The following is a 14964-nucleotide window of genomic DNA, read 5'->3' as shown; positions in this document are numbered from 1 at the left end:
AAAAAATACAGATTCAGCAGCACCAAAATGTTTCACAAATTTATATTAGTTTCAACAAATTGTTCATTTAAAATAAAAGCAAAAATTTCCCCAAAGATAGAAATGTTTTGTTTTGACAATTTCTCGATGAAACTATGAGTTTTCAATTTGAAATGATTTTTTGTTTAAAAAGTTCCTTCAATATTATATAAACATATTAAATTATAAAAAAACACTAAAGTGAAATTAAGCATTTTGTTGTGGGTTACACAAAGTATTTTGTTTGATGCGAAACAATTTTTTAAAACTTTCTGGTTCACCAAAATTTTTTTGGGGGAAATGGGGTAGATCTGAAATGATTTATTATTATTTTGTGCTTTTTCAGAAGTACCAGGGAACAGAAAAACTAGTTATTCACCCAGATCTAATTATGGCACATTTTGCATGATTTACATTGGGATTCACTGACATTTCCAGTGAAAAGGGCAAATATACTGTATCCCCTTGCAACTTTGCAGCTTTAAAGGGCAGAGAACAGAAGTGCCTGGCCAGTCAGTTGATTGCCCAGGATTCTACAGTTAACAGTTAGTGGAAAGTCTGGTTTGAGAGCTAAGTCTTGCTGTTCATTCTAAATGTGACCAGGATTGAGTTTAAGACATGTTTGGAGGTAACAAAGGCCTGCTACTGAAGATATCTTACCTCTGTCTTCCCAGGAACTGCTCCCTTGGGACAGTTAACTTAAGTGTTAGTGAACGCACAAGTTAGGAGGCATATCTAGACCTCAAGCCAGCTGGAACATACATTTGTATCAGCAGCACACAAACACAGCCCACATACAGACTGCTTCCAAATCAGAAGAGCAGAAATACTTTTCAACTTCTTGCAACAGCTCTCCTGAGCCATTGTACTCTGCAAAGAAAGATTCCCCATGTACTGAATGCCTGGCTGGCAACATACCACTATTCCCCTCCACTTCTAATAGATGCCACAGGTAAGAGTAGGCTTTAAGCAGATAAACAAACACAATGAGGCATATACCTCTTCACACTGGGGATCAACTAGGCACTGAATTAAAATTTAATATCCCACTGGCTTTTGCTCTCTGGGAATGCCGGGCAGCAGAAGGTGGTTGTAGCTCAGGTACATCATGCTGCTGCAGCACTGCAGCTGCTTTCCGGCTGCCTCACAGATACGCAGTTTCCATCTGCCCTAGCACACTGTCTCCTCTCAGCTGGGCATGTGAATGGACGTGACACACACCTCAAAGTCAACAAAACATCCAACTCCATGAGGTTCTCCCATTCCCGATTTGAATATGTTTTTTTTCTTTGCAATGGTGATGAGATTTAAAGGGACAGTCAATTTGATATTATATATATATATATACACACATACAAACATACACACATATATATATACACACACCTTGTTCAGAATTTGAATGTCTTCATATGAAGACATTCAATTTCTGAACAAGTTGCCATAGGTCATATTTCTAGGCTCATTATTCTCAACTATTATGCCAATGTAAGACATTTAAAACATCATTTAGACATATACATCTAACCGGGAAAAAGACAGACTTATTAATTTGATGGAAAAGGAAGAAGACAGTGGAGAATTTGTACATGTGAGAGGGAGAATATTTCTCTCTTCCAGGTCAGAGTGACAACAAGCTAGCTAAAAACCCTCGCTTAAACAATGCTCAATTTAAATTTCAAATGCTAATTGTGTGACCGGATTCTACATTAGCACACACAAAAAATAGTTTCTTTCCAATGCCTTTACTGGATTTTTGTGGAAAAATCCATCCTTTCCTAAGGGCTACCTAATGTGCCAATAATCTATGTGCCTCTGTAATGTTGACATTTTTGTGCATCTCTAATAAAATCCATGGCTTAATTCTCCTGTTTAAAAGAACTAAAAAGTCCTGACCACAGAAAGAATTTTTATTAATATGAGCCTCTGTCCCATATAAATATTGCAACATGGAATATAGCAGCATACCTGTCGCTTAATTTCTAAGAGGGAAAAAGGTCTTAAATTTCAAAGGCAAGAGAAAATGCTAATATCTTTGTAGGGAACATTTTCTGAAGGAATGGTTTATGAAAGAAACAATACCATCTGCTTAAGTTCTGACCAAGACCCAAGTAGAACATTCAATGAGGATTTTACCAATGTATCTGTCCTCTTGAAAAATATGTGCATCCCCTTAAAAAAAAAAAAAAGTTTTGCAACTGTAGTTTCAATCTTGTCAGCTAATGGGAGGAAACTCTGCCTGGCTTTTTGCTAATTTATTTAAGATGAGTGTACAGTCAAATTATGGATATAACAAATCTCTTCTGTAGAGACAGATGATTACTTTAAAATGTAGATGTACCATACCATAAAACTTAATAATGAGTGAGTACAACATATGCATGATAGAAAACAAAAGAATCTAAATATTAAGAGAAAATTAAAAACAGTTCTCAGTTGCAGAGTTGTTCAACCGAATACATTTAGAAACTGAGTATTTGATATTTTACTTTTATAACAAGCTTTTCCTACTACAGATACTTTCCCACATTGAAATTCTACTATCACCTTCTTATAACCCCTGGGGAGCATTTTCCCCTCTTGAAAACATTTTGGGATTTTACAAAAAAAAAAGTTTGATTGTTTCACTGGATTGAACCTCAAAGGCTTCTTTTGACACAAGTGTTATTTTGACCACGTGGACATGGTTTCCATTTTAAAAAAAGCTAGATTAAAACATGCATGAACAAACTGCCCATTGAACTTTAATGTTTCTTTGTTGCTTTGATGGTTTGCAGATTTCTGCTTCACAGATTGCCTCCTCCCCATACATTCTAAAAGTGAAATGATACATTGTAATTTGAATGATAATTTTGTTTTGATGATTTAATTGATAACAGACTGAGGGATAAAATCCCAGCTTTTTTCTGCACTGCAGATGATATAGCTACATTTTTTTGGTAAACATCTGTCTAGGATTAAAGGATGTTGCATTAAAACTATATTTCCTTTACCTTCAGCCAGGGTTTTCTTGAGGAACTGTAGGACAATCCTGGTTCAGGAAAAGAGAAGCTTCCTCTTGTCATTCAGAGATTCTTTATCCGTACTTTTCGTGGTTGAGGTGACAATTAAAAGAAGTTATCTGCCCCCATTAATTTTATTGACGTCAACGATAATCCTGCCACTCTCCCTTGCTGCTATCATTCCGTGAACCCTTGCAATCAAGTAATTTTGCCTTTCATAAAGCAACTGAATAGCTGTATGTCTGTGCAAGAGACATTGACTGAATGTGCATATATTTTTATGAACTCAATATTGTACCAAAGATCGAAAAAAAAATCAGCAGGATTGCTTCTGACCTAATTGTTTTATTTTGAAGCAATATTATATGTCAAAGGAGTTGCACATCTTTGCACAGACATGTAAATCAAAAGCAAACCAAGGACCGTTGAAACCTGCTCCACCTATGTTGCACACAAGCAGTTATTCATTCAGTTTATCAGACATAAAAATAATTGCATTACATACTCAGACAGACTCAGATCTTACAGAATTTTTAATACAAAAAAGCCCTTGTACGAAAGGAATGATGGCTTTCTACAATAATAATGCCAAACACTTCAAAATCAGAATTCTAAGTTGTAGTGTGTACAGAATAGAACATTGTAGAGTGTTTCTATAGAATCCTGTGTACATTATATTTCCAAGCATATGTTATGATTTTGTCTTTCTTCCCTGCTACAAAGTTTGGATAACTTGCCATCCAGCAACCCCATTTGCAATAGTGAGAAGAGAGCTGGTTGAAATTCTTCCCATTTTAAAATTTTCCTGACATTTTGATTTTAAGTGTATTAAAAATAGAAAAAAAGTCAATATTCTCAGGACTTTTATGTCAAAAATGAGTCCAACTAAAATTTTATTCTGCTGCTTCAAGGCAAATGGTTGAGTATGAAACAGGGATCATGTTAATATCATATTTAAAAGGATAGTTTCTGATACTGTTTCCTGCAAAAATTTTCTGTCGTGACTATCCCTGCTGTGTCTAAGTTTTCTATAAACTGCTGGGTCACATATATTAGGATTATTGTACTGATAAGGCAAAGACATTAGAAGACAGAATTGTGTATGGCTCTTAAGAAAAGAGAGTCTGGTTGTCAATCCGCATTATGGAATTTGTTCTCCAAATCCCATATATTTTGTCTCAGATGGATAACCCTGTCCAGGTCTTCTCAGAAAAGGCTCCACCACTTAAAAGGGTTATCCCTTGATGCTGAATATGCAATTATTGACAGACAGATCTGCACTGCGCCAACCTACCACCATATCTGGCCTATGAATAAACAGAGGACTTCAGTTTTCAGCACTGACAGTCCCTTATTCCTGGTAAAAGTGCATTTATTCATCACCTCATTAAACTAAAGAAGATGAACAAACTATAAACAGGTCAGTGGTTAGGGGGTACCGCAAGGGTGGTCTGCTATTTTAGCATGCAGAAAGTACTGGGGAGGAAGACTGGCTTTGAATGATGCTGTGGGTGAAAACCACTGGTCATTCTAATTTACCTCGCTATTGTTGTTATTAAAAATGTTCGACAGTATGTCCAGAGAATGGAGGGTGAAACTGTATTTCAGTAAACAGGGCTTTGAAACAGAAAGAAAGACATTCTCCCCCCCCCCCCCCCCGCCGCCCAAATCCCCAGTGAATGCTTGTTTAATGCAATATTTCTCTTGGCAAAGTTTAGGCACATCTCTCTTGTTAACATTCTGCTGTCTTCTCTTTTCAAGAATTATACTCTAAGCTTGATGCTAAATAACCTCTTTAAATATTAATAAATAACTCAAATGTATCTTAGACTGGAAGTATCAAGTGCAGACTGTGATGGAGACAAGGTAAATCTCCCTCCAGATTTCTACTTTTGCCTGCATGCTTCTCTGAATTGTGCCTCCAGAACTGGATCATTCTCACTAAAAAGAAAGGAACATGTTTCTGTTGACTCACATGCACAATCTATTCCCACTGAAGTTAATGACAAAACACCCATTGACTTCAGAATGGGAATGGGATCAGGGCTCATAATTTGTGGAGTTGACGTTAGCTACACATATTCTTTAGCTTTGTAATAATGATTCCACATAATTAAAAAAAGTGGGTAGTCACCACCATGTGAACCAAATTACACTACATATTGCATGGTACTTAAATAATGATAAAACATTTTATAAGTTATAAGAGATCATTTACTGACACCATGATATTTTCACTTGGCATGCATGAATGACAGAATCTCTAAGGGAGTATTTGGATAAATTATACTCCAGTCCACAGGGCGCGTCACAGCTTCTTGAAGTACTGCCTTTGCTAGAACTTACCTTTTGATGATTATCTGAGTCAGCTGATTTTATTTTCAAGCCAGTCTCTGAAATGGATCGGGCTCCAACACCTCTTCCAATGCCAAACAAATATGTAATTATGAAGTGGCAGTAGCTGCTCCACAGGTAATGCCAAAACTAGCCTGATTTTCAAACCCTATATGCTTCCTCAAAACTGCAATTTCACATGCCAAAGTAATTTTCTGGGAAGTTTGAGGGAAAACAAACAGAAACAGAAAAGGAGTTTTAAAGTGATGGTGTTTTTTTAAAAAAAGTTCTGGTCCTCCACTTTTTGAAAAATGGATTAAATTTTTGGCTCACCATATCCTCAGAAATCACATGGTCCATGAACTCCACATTTGTGTGGGTGAAAAATGTATGGTGAGAAAGCTAATAAAGAAGAATGAGTATTATATTTAGTTCTAAAAGTGAGGAGGCCTGTCTCTTGTCGGAGCGAGTTCTGTAGTCAAGATCCAGTTCCAGGTGAGAGTTCTGTCTCCTGAACTTACAAACCAGTCCTTCCTGACTGGCAGTTTTATTGTTTCAGTGAAGTGATTATGAAGGGAGAGATGATATTTCAGGTAGCATAGCTAGGGGAAAAAAATCTCATGAGGACTTTAACTATCAGGACAAAGACCTTGAGTTGAAGTGGAGAACCAATAAAGAGCACCAGGTAATATACTCAGGGTGATCTCTTGTTTATTAAGGAAATGGGTGGCTGTATTTTGCACCATTTGTATACAGCTTCATTCCTAGACATAAATTGCAATAACCAAGAGTGGAAGTCACAAATTCATGGACTACTGTGGCTGCATCTTTTCCCCACATGATAGGTAGCAATCTTCTGGCCAAGTCACAGATGGATGAGAGAATTTTCATGTTATTTCAGCATCCAGTAGCACTTAGGAGTTCAAAAGAAACCCATGACTGTGGGCAGATGCTTTTGATAGTAGGGTTGTACCAAGGACGCAATTTCTTTGAAGCATGTATGTCTTCCTACCCATATAATCTCAGTCTTATTGAATTTTAAATTTGTTTAGTTAGTGGCTTATAAATACACTAGTTGAAAAAAAAGTTTAAAAAAATCACAATAAAATCAAAACCTTTCACCAGCTCTATTTCTGGTCAATAAAAATATACTTTTTTTGTTGTTGTTTACATTTTCAGGATATTTTGTCAAAATTCAATTTTTGTGTGTGTAGAGTTTAATACAAATTAAGTTCAAAATATTTTGACCAGTTATACTCTTTATTAAGGTGCTGATTTTAGCTTAATGTTGTTTACATCTGACATAAAGGAGATGTAGAATCAGGTTTGATTGCACACTGCTGGCACTCCAGCAGGTCTTCATACATATAGATGTTGAATAATATGGAGAAGGGACTGAGCCTTGTGAGATTCTACAGGTGAGGGCTTTAGAGATTAGAATTTCATTTAAGGGGGAGGATCTATTTCAAGGTATTTCCATTCACTCTTCTACAACTTCTTGTAGATGGGACAATATTTATGATCAGCTACATCAAATGCCACAGAGAGGTCCAGCAGGATGATTATGGCAATTGATGCAGATTGGGTCATTGTTAAGTCTTGCTGATTCTCCAAACCTTCTATCCCCTCTACAGTAGGAGATAGACTGCTGGATCACATAAATAACTAATGGCTCCTAAAGGAGCCATGATATCATGTTTGAGGGGATAGCAGGGAATCGTGTAGAGCAGTTGTTCTCAAAGCTAGTCTGCCGCTTGTTCAGGGAAGCAGCCAGTGGGAGCTGCGATTGGCTGAACCTGTGGACGCTGCAGGTAAACAAACCGGTCTGGCCCGTCAGGGGCTTTCCCTGAACAAGCGGCGGACCAGCTTTGAGAACCACTGGTGTAGAGGTCAGCAAACAACGCAGATGCTCAGAGGAAAAAGAAATACCAGAAAAAGTAACAAATAAAGAGTGGGAAGTGAATGATGACTGAAGAATTGCTGAAATATTGGACTTTTCTAAATCTGTCTTCAACAAGAAAAATAAAGAAATTAAATTCAGACAGATAGTAAACAAGGATGCTCTTCCACACCCAATGAGCAGCAGTAGCTTTGTCAGCAGGAGAGCTCTCCTGCCAACAAAGAGCTGTTCACACTGGTGCTTTTCATAAGTAAACTTTTGTCATTCGAGGTGTGTGGTTTTTTTACTTTCCCAAATGACAAAAGTTTTACTGACTAAAGTCTATGTAGACAAAGCCTTGGTGTTTAACTTGACCATCTAACTATTCTTCAGGATACAGTGGGCCTGAAAAGGTAATTATGAGAAGTAAAAACAGAGTTCACTTAATATTCTTGTTCCAAGTCATCTGTAAACAAACAGGGCAGCTAGGTATATCTACAACTTTAGCATTAATTCTCAGACATACAGGCCTCTGATGAAGATTCATTAGCTTCACTGGAATCTACAACCCTCTCCCTTAAGAAGGAAATACGTTATTCCCCGCTTAGATTGTCCACGAAGTAGTCAGCTGTAGGACTACTCTATCTACTGATCATTTGGTTTTATTATTCTTAACCACTGTTGGTATAAATTTTTGCAATTTCAAGGCACAGCCCAGCAACAGAAATGAGATGGAAAATACCTATTTGCTTATTTTCATTGCTCCCTGCTAATACATTCCAGTCAAATCTAGTTCTAAATGATGAAGTGAGCTGTAGCTCATGAAAGCTTATGCTCTAATAAATTTGTTAGTCTCTAAGGTGCCACAAGTACGCCTTTTCTTTTTACGGATACGGACTAACACGGCTGCTACTCTGAAATCAAGCAAAGAGGTTTCCACCACCTACCTTGGGAGACTATTGCACAGGCTAATGGATCTCACGGTTGAGAAATTTAGCCTGAGATTTAGCCAAATGTCACCTTTCTTAATTTTACTACCTCACTCCTAGTTGGGGTTACCATACGTCTGGGCTTTCCCAGAATCTGCCTCTTTTTTGAGCCCCTTCTCTGTGTCTGGGTGGATTTTTCAAACAGGAGATGTCCAAGGTTTTTGCAGAGCAGACAAGTTGCAGCTCAGAAAGAGCCACAATAGGTCCGCTTCCCAATTGGTCTCTCCCCTGCATCTGCAACTGATTGGTCCATTCCCCTGCAAGCCACTGATGCAGGATCCTGCCCATGCAGGGCCTGGCTCCCAGGTCTGGGGATGGGGGGGTCCCTCTGGGGGGCACTGACTCATGGCTGTTGCTGCTTCCTGGGCTTGTACCAGCTGCCCCACCATCAGGACAGGGAGCAATACTGCCCCCCACCTCCCTGCCACAGGTACCCCCCTCCAACGCCCCCAACTGTATCCCCTACTCTTCCTCCCCCACCAGATCCTCCCTCCTCTGGCAATGTCCTCTTTTTAGGAACTGAAATATGGCAACCCTACTGCTAGTTATACCCATGATAGTACCTTAAATATTTCCTTGGTGTTTATACCATTCAGATACCTTTAGATTGTTGTCATGTCGTATATATGCAGTCATCTCACTCCATCTGCAGTAGAAGTAGTAGCTGTACTTATCTTTTCCAAATGTCGATCAGTGCCTTTGAGCTAGTGCTGCAAATACCTGTATTACAATCCAGTTTCTGTGTGTGACCACGTACCAAAATGATAACTGTACATTTTAAATGCTAGATCATAACCAATATTTTGACATACACAACATCCTCCACTTCCTCTGAAACAATACCAGGAAACAGTAATTGCAACAGGGGCAAACTCCTGTTTCTATCAGTTTCTGCTCATCATTTACAAGAATTCCCCCAAGAAAAGTAACTGATTAATATAATAACTTCTCAGCAATGCTCAGTTTTTGAGTTCTGTAGATTAGAGATGGGCCAGAACAGCAAAACTGTATCCAGATCAAGATCTGGATTTCAAATTCCCCCAAATTCAGGGGCATTTGGATGTAGGGATTTGATTTAACTCGGAGGTTCCCAAACTAGGAGTATCATTAGTGGGGTGTAAGCTTGATGGAAATAGTACACCAAAAACTCTTTTTAAAAAAATCTTTCCATTTCAAACAGTCATCCACACATTGCCAGAAAATGCCTGACAAGCAAAATGCACTCTTCTGGCTACCTTCAGCTAGAATGGCGAATAACACTAACTGACCAATTTGGAATAGTAGTTATATTTAGCGGTGAGTTGTGCACTGTGGCTCTGTCGATGGGTGCTGTACGCTCATCTGGCACAGACATGGCTGGCTTCCTGTGAGGCCCAGCATTCAGAGTGCAGGCAGCTTAAGATACTGACGCAAACCCGGCAAGTTTCATGTCATGCCACCAGAGCCCCTCTCATTCAAAAAGACACCTGCACAGGGCTCGATTAACCTGTCACTGGGCCCTAGGCAAACACACACTTCTAGGCCCCTACCTTCTCATGGACAACAAACAGCCACACAGTACACTCACCTTGGCCAGGCTGGCCAGGCTATGGATGTCCCTTTGCGCACCCTGTCTTGCAAAGGCTTCAGCTGGGTCCCTGTGGGGCTGGGCAGCAGGGGGGCATGGGGAATTGTCTTCTGTCCCCTAAGGGAAGCTGGGGAGTGAGAATGATCAATCAGGTCTGGTGGATAAAAAAATTTCTTGCTTCAGAATTAGAAGGAAGGGGTGCCTGACTCTTTAGTCAGAGCAGCTGGCTGGCATCAATTTGGGCCCCTGCCAGCAGGGGGATGCCTTGTGAAATTTACCCAATGTTACAGGCATTCTGGGGCTTTGTTTGGGAGAGGGTAGAGCTGCTAAGTAGCAAGAGGCCTCCTGGAGCTGCCTGATGTCCAAAAGAAAGTGCCCTACATCCAGCCCAGATGCCCCAGGTTGCTACCCCTGCCCGCTGGTTCCCCGCCCTTTTACACACACACACACACACACACACACACACAGAGCCCCCTGCCTTCTAGCCAGAACCTCTACACTCCAACCACCGTCTTCTAACCATCCCAGCCAGACTCCCCCAGCCAAGCTCCCTTCCTTCTAAGTTCCGCTGGCAGTTCATCACTAGCTGGATCACCTATAACTGGATCTGCATACACACATTCTGAGGAGGCAGCCCAAAAAGAGTTTGTGTGTAAATGGAAAAACTTCATTCACCTTTGACCTGCGTGCCACAATGCTTCAGCGTCACTTGTTTTAGTGTGTTCGTGGTCATGGAAGTTGTTTTGTTTTTGTGATTATAATTTTGATTCTCAACACAAGTGCTTAACTGGCCATAGCTTTGAAAGAAAAGTTACAGACACTCAGTACTGGATGGGGGGACAAACCACCCAAAAGAAGAGAGAACTGTCCAGTTTAAAGCCCGATAAATGGCCTGCTTAGGCAGTAGCGTGAATCAAGACCTGAGTGTGTGGTGAGGAAATGAAGGGATTTCAGGCCTGATTTGCTTCCTGCTACAAATAAGGTTGTTAGAAGGTATGATCCCAACTACTTATCATTTGGATTTACTTTGAGTGGTGAATCAGTGCCTCAGTGGATAACCATTCACTGTGATGCAATCATTCAGTGAAACCTTCCCTACTTCAACTCAGACTTTAAGGCTAGAGGGAACCATCATGATCATCTTCAACATCACCTCAATACAGAGCACAGCTCTTTAAAAGACAAACTTCTCAATTTTTTAAGAGAAAGCAAATTGATTTGAAAGACAGCCAAAAACAATAACATCTCACAGTGGCATTAATATGAAAACCCTGAGAAGTCTCTTACCATGAAAGCCTGAGGATTGCTCAAATTGGGAAACCTCATAAAATTGATGAGGCTCCCATGTTACCTGCAACAAAAGACATTGTGACATTAGTTCGTGTGGATAAACCTGTATGACAGTTTGACATCATTTATTTATCGAACAGCATGCCAAGAAGGTAAATAGCCTTGTCTAATGCATCCAATTATGTAAATACCTAGTAATCACACAATCATCAGTATACCTTTAACATGGCATCTGAAAGACATTCCCTGTTGTACTAGAGTATGGTATCTGAATGTGTTCAACTGCCAGAGTATCTGCAATGCTAGGAAGGTGACCAACTGGGATTACTGCTACTGATTGGCACATACAAATGTGTCACCAGCTAGTCTATGCTGAAATATTCTGTTATTAGATCTGATGAAGAAAATTTATTTTTCTCTGTGAAAAATTTAATTTAGGAAGTTTTGGGGGATATTACTGAGAAACTGAAAACCAATAACATTTTGGTTTTTGGGTTAGGTTGCCAAAATAAAATAAATCCATGTTTCATTTCCCAAAACCTAGAAATGTTCTATTTTTGGTTTTTCAACAAAACCGCCCAAAAATGTGCATGAAAATTGCCATTGTTGTGAAAAAGCCATTTTCCTTCAGAAAAGCAGTTTGACAGAAAATCTTCCATTAACTTTGCCTATTATTGTTACCTTGTCCTCCCTCCCTGCTCTCCTGTCTGTTTGCTTATTCATCTACCTCTTCACTTTTACTTCAGATTGTAAGCTCTTTGGGGCATGGTCTGCCATTTACTGGTCATTGCAACCTACTAGTTTTAAGAGAACACGATAGTAGACTGAATTAATGATACTTTAAATGATGCCTATAAAAGCTTCATTGTTATAAGCATAAATAAGGTGTATGCTCCTTGGGACAAGAATGGAATCCTTGTTTACATATAGGGTTGAATTCGGTATAATATAAATAGTAATTATAATATTTAATGGTAACTGTAACATGAAATAAGGTCTCAGAATTAGGGTGATCATATTTCCCAAAGGAAAAATGGGACACTGAGTGGGACTGGCGCAAGATCCCCACTTCCTTCCCTGTGCAGGGTTGGCCTGAGCCCCCTCAACCCCCACTCTGAGCAGGGGGCAGGCAGAGATTGAGCAAGCAGTGACACACATACTATATAGGGTGACCATATTTCCCAAAGGCTGGGGCTGGAGTCACTGCTCGCCTGAGCCCTGCCTGCGCCCTTCGTGAGGCTGGGGCTAGCATCGCCGCCTGCCCGAGCCCTGCCTCCCTTCTGTGTGGCATTGACGCCCCCCATATGTTCCTCTGCACCCCACTTTTGTGACAAAAGTGGGCATTTGTCCCGTCTGCTCTTGCCAACTGATCAAGTTGGCAAGAGCAAACAGGACAAATGCCCACTTTTGCCAGAAAAGTCAGGATGGCCAGGACAGGGCTTAAAAAAGGGACTGTCCCAGCCACAACAGAATGAATGGAAACCCTACTTAGGATTGTATATGAAATTTAAGTGCAATATCAATTTCCTTTCTTTTTCTGTTTTCAGTTGTAGAGCAGAAAAAGAGAAAACATTACATATAGTCTGACACAAAAAGTTCAGTTTCACACTGTCATAGACAATTGTGTTAACCTAATGAAAAGTCTGTATCCACTAGTATGCTTGGGGAAAATGGCAATGCATCATGTGGTGTCCAAAAGAAAAGTCACAGCCTCAGTTAACAGAAGTATCTTTCCATGGTGCTGCCTGCGACCTGACAGACTCTCTTCTAATAAGAGGCTACTTATAAATCACTTCCACACAGGTTGACTAGACAAACATTCACACTGAAGATACTGTTCCAAAAATTAATTTCTTTCTAGTTTATATTCTACTGCTCAAATGGAAAAATGGTGTCTGGTCAGATGGAAAAAGCAGAATGAGACTATCCAAATAAAATTAACAATATAACACTACAATGAGCAATACAGTATGAAGAACATTCAATTTACATTGGATAATAGCAATTCTTTTTAACTTGCTAGCTGTTTGTGACTGTTCATACAACTGGAGCTATAATAAACCATGACATAGTCATATGCAGGCTCCCTAGCATGAATTCTGCTTTGTTAAAAAGCTTAATTAACAAAGTCCACCTTAAGTGGCATTAATTTTCTAAGGTGCTTAAATAGAACTGATTTGAAACATTTTGAACAGGACAGCTTTCCATTGGAAAACGTTGTTTTCTTTAAATCAAAATGTTTTGTGAAATGTGTTGATTTTGATCAACTGTAAAAAAAAAACAGAAATTTTGAAGTGATTTGAATCAAAATGAAATATTTTGTTTGGACTTTCTTGGCTCATTTCAACTAATTTTCTTTTAAAAAATGAAACTTTTAATGAATATTATATATTGATATATTATGATATATTTAATATTTGATGATATGTTTTACATTATCAAAACTAAAATGTGTCGATAAGATCATTTCAGTGTTTCCAAAGTGAAAGGTCAGAATTTTCTTCCTGTTGACGTTTTGTCCCTGTTCAGTACTAAAGAGAAATTTGAAATGTTGAAAACTCCCACAGAATGGAAATTCCATTTACCAACCACCTCTAGAAGAAAAAACGATCAGCTCTCTTTGACCTCACTGGGAGCTGAGGTGAGTCAGTGCCTTGCATGAGTAGTGCAGATTCTCATGGGATGAGAGCTTTAATCTTCACTTGCAGATTGTGGAACCTGAGAAAGGAATTTGTTGAAAAATGTTGAAATTTTTTAAAGGAAAACAAAAAAGTTGCAAAACCTGAGTACAGCCAAAGCATGCAAGTTGTTCAGACGAAATTGTCAGCACAAACTGCATCTTTTTATTATCAGCATTATTTATTATAACATATTATCTATTTCCAGTAGAATCCAAAATAGGCCAGTAGTGGTTTCCTAACTTAGAAAGTAGCGTGACTGCTGCACTGAGCATTTTGCAGTCTGAACACAGACATGGGAACAGATGGAGAATGAGGAGAGGGAAGTGGCGCAACAAATAAGAAGGAATTAACATGCAATACTTTCTAATGAAGTTTGTGATAACTAATAGGGCTCTGCTGAGACCTGAAGCTATCCAGTTAGAACAAAATTTCCAAACTTGTGCACCTACACTCTAGTACCATGAACAGATTTTGGCACCTAAATGCTGTTTCAAGTGGAAAGGTTTTAGGTAGGGCTGTTGATCAATCGCAGTTAACTCATGCAATTAACTCACATTGTTAAACAACAGAATACCAATTGAAATTTATTAAATATTTTGGATGTTTTTCTACATTTTTATATTGTGACAGACCCAGACCAATGGGGTACAGGAGTCTGGTCGAAGGCAAATATACCGGCCACTGGATGAATAGTTTTCTGTTCCCTGAGTGACCAGAGCAGGGGCTACCCTAGAGCAATCAGGAACCTGCTATAACCAATTAAGACAGGCAAGATAATCATGACGCCTGGATCCAATTAAGAACTTTCTAGAATCAATTATGGCAGGCAGGCTAATCAGGGCACCTAGTTTAAAAAGAACCTCCCATCAGTTAGGAGGGGTGAGTGTAAGGAGCTGGGAGTGAGAGGATTTGCTGCTGAAGGACTGAGGAGTACAAGCGTTATCAGACATCAGGAGGAAGGTCCTGTGGTGAGGATAAAGACGGTGTTGGGAGGAGGCCATGGGAAAGTAGTCCAGGGAGTTGTAGGTGTCGCACAGCTGTTCCAGGAGGTGCTCTAGACAGCTGCATTCCACAGGGCCCTGGGCTGGAACCTGGAGTAGAGGGCGGGCCCAGGTTCCCCTGAAACCTTCCAACTCCTGATCCAACACAGGAGGAGTTGACCTGGACTATGGGTTCCACCAGACGGGAGGTTTCTGGGCTGTTC

Source organism: Eretmochelys imbricata, chromosome 2 (genome assembly GCF_965152235.1).
Source record: "Eretmochelys imbricata isolate rEreImb1 chromosome 2, rEreImb1.hap1, whole genome shotgun sequence".
Taxonomy (NCBI): Eukaryota; Metazoa; Chordata; order Testudines; family Cheloniidae; genus Eretmochelys; species Eretmochelys imbricata.
This window is presented reverse-complemented; position numbering follows the sequence as displayed.